Below are 10963 nucleotides of genomic sequence, written 5' to 3'. Positions count from 1 at the left end.
CACCTTCACAGCATTAGAAACAGATTCCTGAGCAACCCTACACAGAAAAGATCTCTTCCCTACTGCTTGTGTAGTGCCATCCATTTTATTAAGTGATTCCTGAAAAAGAAGAAGACCACAGCTAACTTCCTTTACTTTTTTCCCTGCTCTGAGGCCATCAGCTGAGCACCAACACAACAAATATAATAGAGGAAAAGCCTCATTCACTGTCTACAGCCCCAAATAAAGAGCATATCGTTGTATCAGCAAAAGGTGGCACAAACACGAGCGTGCACGCCGGCCAAGGAACATACAGAAAGCCAGAGGGGAAAAAATGGTTAACAACCAGCGAGGAAACCGAAACGAGCGGGCACCCGCAGCACGGCTAATCCCAGCCCAGGCAGGGTTACCAAGGCGCACGGCACCACAACAAGGCACCTCCGCCAGACGCCCACTCTCTCTCTCTCTCTCCTCCCCCCCTCATCACACACGGCCTGAGCGGAGCCTGCCGGGCCCCTCCGCTCCCCGTCTGCTGCGGGCGGTCCCGGCAGCTTCCGGGCTGCCCCAGGCCCGGCTCCCGCGCCGGCTCCTCACGGGCGCCGCCGCCGCCACAGCCGAACCCGAGCACCGCCATTGCCGCCCCGCACGCGCGGCCCCGGCCTTTTATAGGCACCGTGCCGCCCCACCCCGCGCCGCACCGCCCGCCCGCCCCTCCCCAACCCGCGCACCGATAGTACGGCAGCACGGATTGGCCGTGCCGGCGCCGGCCGTTTGTGTGGGGCGCCGCGATTGGCGGAGCGCGGCCGCCCAACGGCCGCCCGCTCGCGAGCGCGTCCCTGGCGGTGTCAATGGCTCCTCCTGCCACGGAGCAGCGACGGGCCTGAGCCGGGCAGGACCGCGGGATCGCCGGGGGCCGGGACGGGGGGGGCGCGGCGCCATCGTCCCCACAGCAGCGCTGGGAGAGCCGGCGGCTCCTCTGCCTTCGAGCGAGCCGGCAGCGGCGGCGGGACCCGCGCCCGGAGATTTCCCCCCCGCCCTTCCCTGCTGCCCGCGCCTGCGAGGCGGCCGCCCCGGGGCTCCCTCCGAGCGCCCCCGTCCCCGCCGAGGCACCGGTTGCCGGAGGATTCCCCCCCTCCCCTCCCGCCGCCCACACGAGCCGGCAAATGAACTCGGTCCGAGCCGCCAACAGGAGACCCAGGCGAGTGTCCAGGCCGCGCCCGGTGCAGCAGCAGCAGCAGGAGAGGAACAACGGCCGCCGCCGCCGCCGGGGATCGGGGTAAGCCGGGCTCGGGGCCCGCCCTGCGCGGGGACCGGCAGGAAAAGCCCAGGCTGCTTCACCCTTGGCTCCCGCTCAGGCCGCGCTTGTTTGGCTCGGGCTCTGCCACGGCTCGGGGGGAGGCGGGGGCTCGGCCCCTTCCCTGGTCGGGGAGGGGGGAGCCGATTGCCCGCGGCCCCCTCGGGACAGGACACCCCCCCGAGCCCCCGCCCCGTCCCCGGGGACCGCGAGCGGGCGAGCCGCCCTCGCCCCCCGGCAACACCGGTGCCTCCCCGCGGGGAGCGGTGGGCCGGGCCCCCGAGGGGTGCGGGGGGAGAGAGCCCGGGGGGCTGCGGAGCGGGGGGAGGTGGTGCCGGGCGACTTGCGGCGGCACCTTCCCCGAAATGGTGTCCGGGGGCGGCGGCCCCGGGTCTGGCCGAGGCTCCGCGGGGCCGGGCCCGCCGCGCCGCGCCTGCTGCGCAGTTCGGGCTCCGGCTCCAGCGCCGGCGGGGGGCCGCGGCCCCATCGGCCATTGATCCCCCCCGGCCACACCGCCCCCGAGCCCCTGGAGCGGAGCGGGGGCTCCGGCCGTCTGCGCCTCAGCCCTGCCCGGCCGGGGCCTAGCGTGAAAATGTTGACAATTCGGAGCTAATGGGGGAAAGCACCATTGTGTGAGGGCATGAGGAAGCGGCGAGGTGGGATTCGCCCCTCATGGAGGCCGGAGCGGGGTGCGGGGGGGCTCGGGGGTGGCGGCCCTTCGGCCCTGTCACTGTCGCCCCAGTGGTGGCTCTGGGGGTGCCGCTGTGCGTGTGCTCCCAATGTGCAGGGCTGGTGGTGGCTGGGCTTTTTTTTTTTTTGAAGGCGAGATGGGGGTGGGATTGGAGGAGACATTTTGCATGTCTTATCTGGTGGATTGGATTTTAATTTTTTATGCATTACCTGTCACAACTCCGGCGTGATAAAGGAGACTGATCTGTGGTGCGGTCTTAGGTGTACAAATGCCTTTTTAAAATTAAAAAAAAAAAAAGAAAAAAGGCTTCATTGTCAGCTAAATGTCTTTTGTTTGAATATCTAGGATATCACATTGAGAACAAGGTATTTTAACTACGGAGATGCGTCGTGATAAATATTTCAGTACATTTTATGCAATCAAAACATTTTAAGTAAATGAAGTAAAGAAAATTTAATCTGAGGAAGTATTTTTAATTCTCCATTCCTCCCCCTCCCCTTCCTTCCCCCGCCCCCCTCGCACACATTGGTCAGAGCAAAGAATGTTACCCAGACCAGATTGCTGTGTATATAACCAGAGGATGTGATGTCTTATGCCCAATTATGGGTCTTGTGTAAACCTTCCAAAATCTTCAGTAATTATATAATTAAAATTACTTCTCTGGTATACTGACATTTAAAAGAAAAACAACAACACAGAAAAAAATGAAAAACAACAACAACAAAAAGAACTTCTTCCCCTCAAAGATATACACTGAGGGTTTTCATCATCGATGTTCCGTATGCAGAATATAGATTTTTTTTCAGCCCCATGGTTTACTTTGCCTTTTAAACAGATGAAAACACAACTTCTAAAAGGCATCCAGAATGATGTGCTTATGGATTAAATGCAGTGATTATTCAGTTTTACATTGGACTGCCCCTGTTCATATGGTATTAATTTGCTAAAGATACAGGCAGAAACTTTCTCTATTAAAATGTGAGGCCGCAATGTATTTGTATTACTCTGACATTTCTGGAGCTCTGGATTCACCTAATTATTATTTTTTTTTTTATTGTTCTGTGCTGTTGACCACTCAGTGATGAAATTATAACAAAATCAAGTTCCACAGTTTGTGGAAATTACTGTTCCGTATGGATCACTGCTAGGTTTTTCCTTGCATTTTTGAAGGTCAGTTGTGCTAGGTCTTGCTTATCCAAAAATGTATCAACAGCATTAAGGTTTTTTTGTCATTAGTGTTCCATCTACATTTGGGGTGTCTCTAGTGCAGTTTCTGTTCTATCTCAGGACTTCCAGGGTCTGATACACTATATCTGGGAGATAATTTCAGTTTTACCTGTGACTTTGATCGCTTTGTGCAGGGCTATTGCAGTAAAGGCTGATGAATAATGCTACTAAATTAAAAGCCAATATACTGGGGTAAGACTATGACATGCAAATCAGTGTTGACTTTTTTCACCTTTATTCCCAAGCAATGTAGGTCATCCTAAAAAAGGCTGTACAAAAGAATCAGTATAAGTTATTAGGAAAGGGTTTCTATTGAACTCAGATTTAAATTTGTTTTAAAAAACTCTTACTGGATACTGTGAGTGCAGCTGTGACTGAACGAAAATTATTTTTTGTTATTGTTAATTTCTTTCCTCCTTCCTATTACAGCAGTGTATTTATAAGCACAGATATCATGGGACAGAGTTGATAATACAGCTCACAGTTAATCTTTGGAACTTCTTGTTTCATATCATTAGATTGCTTAGTAAAACGTGTAGTAGGTCTTGAGCTTTATTTATTATTTAATGCTGTGTAAGTAGACAGTGTTTTACAACTGAGTAACAGCTGTTACATGTTCACTACTGGGTAAAAATCAAGTTATGACACCTCTTGTTAATAAATAGATCACTGGGAAAAAATGCTTTTATAAAAATCCTCCCTCAGAGGTTCCTTATAAGAATTTAAAAATTGTACAAAGCTGTGCATTATACTGAAGCGATTCTCATTTTATGTTTGTAGTAGAAATAACTCTAATGAATATATAACTGTACTGTCTATATTATACATTGATAAACAATACCTGTGTACCTGTGTTCTGATTAGTGGGGAAGGGAAATCATAAATGATTGCAGATAAAAATGTTTTCTCCCCCAGACCCACTGTATTGTACAGCCAAGATAAGATGTCATCGGGATATACTTCCCAAGATGTTCTGCCTTATGCTCTGCTGTTCACACCTCCCTCCATCTAAATTAGCCACTCTGGCTACACTATGCTACTTCTGTTTTACCTTTTCCCTCCTGATATCTCCCCAGTCACCAGTGGTTTTGTAATTCTACATGAAGGATATAGAATAGATGTGTCTTTTTATTTTCTTTAGGACAAAGGTCTACCCCAAAAGAAATCTGGACTGGGTGATGTCTGTGTTTAAATATTCACGTTTGCTTATAGTGCTGTTTTTTTCTCCCTTGAGCATATAGATTTGGCTAGTTTTAGGAAGAAGACAAGGTTAGACACTTATTTTAAAAAACAAAAAGATCCTGTCCAGAGTGCAGCTGAAATTGTCAACCTCAGAGCTATCATATGAATATTTTTTTCTTGTTTCTGTTCTTCTCAAAATAACTCCATTAGTGCATATGTGCCTCTGTAAAACCAGCACATCACTGGATATGGTACTAATGAGGTTCTGAGCTGCATGTCCAGAATTAAGCGCTCGTAGGATGGGCTCCTGTGTGCCGATAAGTACCCAGCGTGTAGCGCTGTGGCAGCTGCATCTGCCTCAGTGCTGCGCGCTGCTGTTACGTGGTGGCGGTGTCCATGTGACAAGGCAGGGAGCTGGCTCCGGAGCTGCCTGCGCCAAACGCTAGCTGCCTTTTTTTTTCCCAGGTTGATTTTTGGCACCAGTACTGCTACAAGGGAAGGGATAGCACTGAACGCCTGTGGGTGTGGTGGGACTGTGGCAGCTCCAATTTAGATTGGGTTAAGCTGGGTCAATACTTTTGGAGCTGAGGCAAATTTAATAGATGCAGCCTGTAAACCTACCTTGCAAGTTTGCTTCCCCTCCTCGCCCCAATCTATTTGCCAGTGAAAACAAGATACATACACCCATACAGTCTGTGTGTCACTCTGCAACTTCTGAACTTGTTAGCTCATTTCAACCAAGTTGACAAAGGGGTGTGAAGTTAAGTTTTGTGGAAACTATTGGCTGGGCAGAGGATGAAGACAATGAGGGAAAGACATTTATAACTCGCCCTCTCTACCCATGCCAAGAAGCAGCAACCAGCTGGCCTGTCAGCACACAAGGTAATTGAATTAGTCATTTGTCTGTATAGGGGACATGAGGGCTTGACGTACTGGGAAAAAGAGTAGGTTAGGCTGTGTAAAACAAACATGTAGAAACTCAGCTCTAGTAGAGTCCTTGCTCACAACATTTGAATTCTGTAATGTTGAGATAAATACCTCAGGAATGGTAAGGAGTCTTTTATTTGGCTCTATTTCAAGTGTATGTGTGTAAGCATGTGCATGATTATATATGATTTTTTTTTTTTAGTATGTGCACCAAAAGGCTTATTTGGCGAGTGCAGGGCAGTAACAGTAACTGAATTAAATTGCTCTTATTATTCTGAAGCAAATGCACAGACTTGCATCAAAGCACCTAAATGGGTTTCAGTTTTTGTGGGGTTGTCCCTTAGGGCAAGAAGTCAAGTTGGGCATCGGTTGGTCCATGTGGAAAGAAATCTAGTTAAGGTTTTTCTCTGTTTCTTGAAAGTGAGTCTTGAGCTGGGAAAAGATATATACACATACGGAAATGTAATTTGTTTTTGCAATGAAAAGTTTCCAAAGTTTAGAATCTGTAAACTTGGTTCTTCAAGTACAACTTTTGTTTCCCAAAGCCTCATTCTGCATTATGAGTACAGAGGAATATATGCCTACCTCTGTTGTCCTTCATGTACAACAAGGGCCTAAACCTATGCTAAAGCTTTCTATTTCATTTGGAGAAATCCAAATCAAATGTATTTGTTCTTGGCATGCACAGTAGCGTTCATTGCTTATAGTTTTGGTATATTTTAGTCAATCATAAGACTGTTAACATTAGTTACAGTTTCCCAGACATACCAAAGTTTTTTTTACTTTCTGTGTTACAAAAACTTGGAGCCCAGTGTTTTAAGAGATAATGGAGTCTCCTCCGTGGGTCTATTTTATATCTTTGTGCTTTGGGGGAAGGTTATGCTCTGCATCCCTTCCTTGCTCTGGTGCTTCCTAGGACAATCACAATTAGAGTAGACCAAAGCTGTGCGATGTATGTCAAGCTTTTACTGCAGGTGTGCAGGCATGAAGCATCTCATTTGTTGAGCATAAATAAACATTCTGTGCACTGGATCTGAGGCTTTGATGTATATGCGTAGAATTGGAGCACTAGGAACGCTCTGTCAGCCCAGCAGCTGCCTGGGAAGGTCAGGCTGGCAGCCTGCTTTCCATGGGCAGCTCCCTCAGCAGTTTGGTGAGCCTGGTGTGCCTCACAAGTGCTGAACGTGCAGCACCCGTACAGAGCCACTGCTGTGCCACATGTTTGCTCGGCGCACTGAGCACGCACGCAGGGGTGGCATCCCGGGGAGTGCTGCTGCAGCCAGAACAGCTCCTTTGGCCCACACTCTCTTCTGGATCCCTGGTGTAATTGGAAGGAGGATGCGCCAGGTGCATTGTTAACGTGCATCACCTGTGGCAACACTTAAACTTCCTTTTGCAGGCTATGCCTGTAAATTATTTGGTCTGCTAGGAAGAGGAGGTACTGTGCTTCTGTAAGATTTCTAAATTGTGTTGGTTAGTGATTAAATCTATTTAGTCTTACACATTACAGTAGATACAATAGGAAAATTAAACCAGAGGTGTGCAACATATGGACAACAAAAGCAGAGGTGAAGTGACTGAACTAACAGGAATTGAGAAAATGGAAGGTTTGTTCAGTTGACTTTGTTATTACCTAATCCCATCGTGTTTTCAAATTTGTTTTTGTTTCTTACTTATGTGGTGTTTCTGCATTCAGCACTTGGATTGGAAGGGGGGTAAAACCTGGTGATTCTTGTTCATGGTACTAAGCTGTAGTATCTGAACATAACTTAGGATTTTAGTCTGAGTTCTTTTGTTCTTGTGAAACAGGGGCCAAGGAGGGGAGAAGGAAAGAAAGTGAAGTAAAACATGCGGTGAAATTACAAAACATCAAAATTTTGCTTTTACAGTATATTACTACTTTTAAATTTTTGTAGAAGAAAAGAGTAAGTTCTAGATGTGGGTTCCTAAGTAAAGAAGATGCTCTGGAGTCATCTTCTATTATGTGCATTGTACTTCCTGTTAGAAAGTTTAGTGAACTTTTCTTGAGGTTATTAAAATCTATGAATCTGGAATCCATCTTAAAAGATAGCTTGAATGGTGGTTATTGTGATTCCTCTCAGTAACAGTTTTCTTGATTATTCTGCTGCCTGTTCTTAAAATTATTATTCATCTGTGGGTAGAAGCTGGGAGGACATAGATGAGCAATGAATACTTATAAAACATGGAGTTCTTTCAGTAGGCTTTTGGGGACTATTTTTTGTGCTCTTCTCTGAGATACTTCCTTCAGTTGCATTTTTACAAGAGAACTAAGTAATTGTAGAGCCTGTTTGTTAGAGAAAAGGGTTGTCCTGTTACTCCTGCTTCTAACTCCATGCTCTTAGCCTTTGCCTTGCTTTGACACTCTTAGCTCCCTGAACCATATCACCATGGAAACTAAGCCTCCAAAACACTCCGAGTAGTTACCTGCTGGTTTAGCTGTTGGAGCTATCTAACTGCAGGGTTGGGTGGGTGCCGTAAGGGAATTTGAGCTCAGTGGGACTGGCCCTTGCCCTCACAGGTCATCCTTAGATCAGCTTGGCTGTTGTGTGGGACTGGAGCCTTTCCCACCTCTTGATGCCAGTCCTGTATTTAAGAGGAGCCGTTGCAATGCTGCTGGGGCTCTGTGCTCTGCTCCGTGCTGTGGGACGTACAATGAAACCTACTGTTCGTTGTAACAGAAACCTGCAGTTTCCATTCCGTTGCCAGGTTTGTCAGGTCCCTCTGATGTCTTATATGTGAGAGTTCAGGCACTGCTTTGTTTGGGGAGCTCAAACTGCTGCATAGTTGAGCTCTGCCTGGAAACCTTGTCACTCAGGCTCCTAGGTTTGTTTCTGTTGAGCAGCTGTACCTTCTTGATTCTATGTAGGTTATTCCATAGAAGCCTGTAGAGAGATATGCTTCCCATACATACCGGATATCACTGGTATTCCAGTATCAAAATAATAGTAGTGTTTATCTTCTTGCACAACCAGTTCTGTGTTCCAAAAAACTGATTCAGCTGTATCATGTGAGTGCCAGTCTAGTGCTGGTAGAGCGTATAAAGCTTTTAGTCACTTTTTCTGCACTGATTGACTGCATTGAGCTTGGTAGGTACACACAGCATAGAGAAATAAGCACTCCTGGGAATAAGGGTAGGAAGCAAAAGCTTGGGTTTTGTCCTGCTTTGAATTGCCATTGCACGGCAACCAGGCCAAATCAACAACTGTACTTTGAATTTGTATACTTATTTTAAATAACCACTGGCCACACCAGCAGAAGAGCTGAATTTGCAGTCTCATGGTCATCATGCTGTGTGCATGCTTTTATACCGAAGGGCTGGTTAGCATGAATAGGTCATGTTACAGTAACTATTTCCTTTTGGTGATCCCAGTCCATAGTATTTGGAAACAGCCTGTTTACCTTAAGGGCTCTCATTTGTGGGTTCTCTTCTGTTGCTTGTTTTCAGCTTACACATCCAGAAGCAAAGGTTCAGGGGTTTAGTGTCTTGCTTTCTGAATAGGGGAGAGTTGTAGCTCTACAGCAGGTCTAAATTTCAAGCTATCTTTGTGTTTGGGCAGGTTATTGTAGGATGAGAAGTTACCATATGTCAGCTGATCTGTGGTATCTGATTCACAGTAATTGTTCATGTGTATGCTCTTAGCCTGTGGCAAATGGAAGGTAATTTGAGTTAGCTTGACCCTCTTTCATTATGCTCTTGCAAGGCACTCCCTTCTCCATGTGGATTGTTAGACCTGTTGGAGAGCCTTGGCTAAAACTGTAATGCAGTTTCTGTCTCTCAGCTAGTTTGGCGTTATCTGTACAAGAGCAGGATGAGTACTTCACAATTTCCTGTATTGTTGCTGTTTTGAGACCATACCTTGGTGAAGAAATAAATCCTACAGAAATGCTACCCTGAAATCAGTCAGATGTTACAACTGCCAGGTGTGTTTTTCTTTAGCAGAACATACAAAGCTTTATTAGTGCATTTTGAAACACGACAGACAAGTTGTTTATTTCACAGTATCTTGTTATGCTTCTTTCTTGTTTTTGAATAAGTACATTTTACCTTGATTTCTTTCAGACAGTGCTTGGTAATTGAAATAAGTCTAACACTGCCGTAACAATTGTCGATGTTCTCATTCAAAGCCTACTGAAATCCTGGCTAACTGAAAGATTCCCATTTACTATAAATGGCACTTGAATTTGATCTGAAATGACATGAAAGGTAAATCAATTGATTTTCTTTGTAGTGCTTAGTTCTTACATGAAATTTGATTTTGCAACAGAAAATCCAGTCCAGTCTGGTTCATCAATAATTGTTAAAAATCTAAAATACTACTGAAATGCTTATGTGAAAATATTTTTCAGTAGTCTGATACAGCCACCCTGTCTTGCTGCCTTATTGAATTCTTAAGGCTCCCAGAGAGAAACTCAGAACTGCCTCTTGAATGTATTCCATTTTGTCTTCTTAGACAGATTAATCTTCTTACTTAATTACCACATTACTGATCCTATGCGTATATAAAGTATCCTCCCTATTTTTTTGTTCTTACTTGGTCAATAAATGTTTTTTTTTCTAGGAGGTAATTGGGTAAAATTTGCAGTTCCCAAGCTTCTTGTTCTTAGAAAAGTGAGAGGAAATGTGTAAATTTTTTCCTTTAATTGGAATTTGAGACACAGGTCTTGGCACAGACTTGATATAGTCCTGTGAGAAATGAATAGTTGGAAAGTTTGTAAACCTACCTTTAGACAAAAGTTTAGTTTGTCATCATACCTTTAGAAAGAACATTAAGCTGCAGAAGCATAGGAAAGCTTCAGATTTCAATTGCTGCTTCTAAGAGCTGAGGACAAAATGGAATGCTTTTTTGGCTAAACAAGCCTTTCATGATGGTTAGGAAAGCAAGAGGCCAGAAAGGTGACCCAAGTGCTGTTGGGTCATCAATGTAAATTGTATGTAGTGGCTGCTCAAATTAATGTTTACTATTTCTTTCAATTGTTGCTGTCTTGAAGGAAGGACTGCAGCTCGTAGATGGTTGTTACATTAATCGTCGTCACGATGTGATGCATCACCTTTCTCTGAAGGTGGTAAGATCTGTGACCATTTTCTTGGACGTTCTTCCACGGTTTAAAGAGCAGTTATTCAAAGTAAACCAGAGTTTACTCTGGTTTCATATTCATTTGCTCTATTTTGACCTGTGTTGGCTGCAACTGCCCAAGTTGAGACCATGGGTAGGGACAAGAGACAGCTGAGCTCCATCTGTTAAGAGCTTGGAGGACTGAAGATCCAGGGCGATTGCAGTATATGAAAATGAGTAGTGGTTTTTCCATCACAGAAGAACCCCTTTTCATGGAATCAAAGACTGGGTTGGGTTGGAAGAGACCTTAAAAATCATCTGATTTCAATGCTTCTTGTATTGAGATCCATTTGGAACTTCTTCTGGTTCCATTTTTAAGCCTCTGCAAAGCTCTATAATAATTGAGCCTCTGAGGTACGTGTCTCGGATTGGTGTTGAGAGAACCTCCTTCAACACAAGAGTTGTTTGGCCAGCTAAGCATCAGTGGGAGGAGAGAGGATTAGTGCTTTGGGCTACTGTTGCTGTCTGGATGATTAGAAGAAGAATGGGTGTGATTGTGATAATGGGTGATATTTGAGCAACTTTAAA

At 45.7% G+C, this 10963-nt stretch overlaps 1 protein-coding gene across 1 annotated transcript in view; it reads left to right on the top strand.

The window, feature by feature from the left end:
- Positions 1-1150: 1150 nt before the first annotated feature.
- The window catches only part of FBXO11 (F-box protein 11), a 68684-nt gene continuing 58871 nt past the window's right edge, over positions 1151-10963 (top strand). The window contains exon 1 of the mRNA XM_039568006.1: positions 1151-1255. The gene's annotated coding sequence lies outside the window, so the exon portion shown is untranslated. The remainder of the gene's footprint in view (positions 1256-10963) is intronic.

Source organism: Corvus cornix, chromosome 3, assembly GCF_000738735.6.
Source record: "Corvus cornix cornix isolate S_Up_H32 chromosome 3, ASM73873v5, whole genome shotgun sequence".
NCBI classification, from domain to species: domain Eukaryota; kingdom Metazoa; phylum Chordata; class Aves; order Passeriformes; family Corvidae; genus Corvus; species Corvus cornix.
This window is presented reverse-complemented; position numbering and strand designations above follow the sequence as displayed.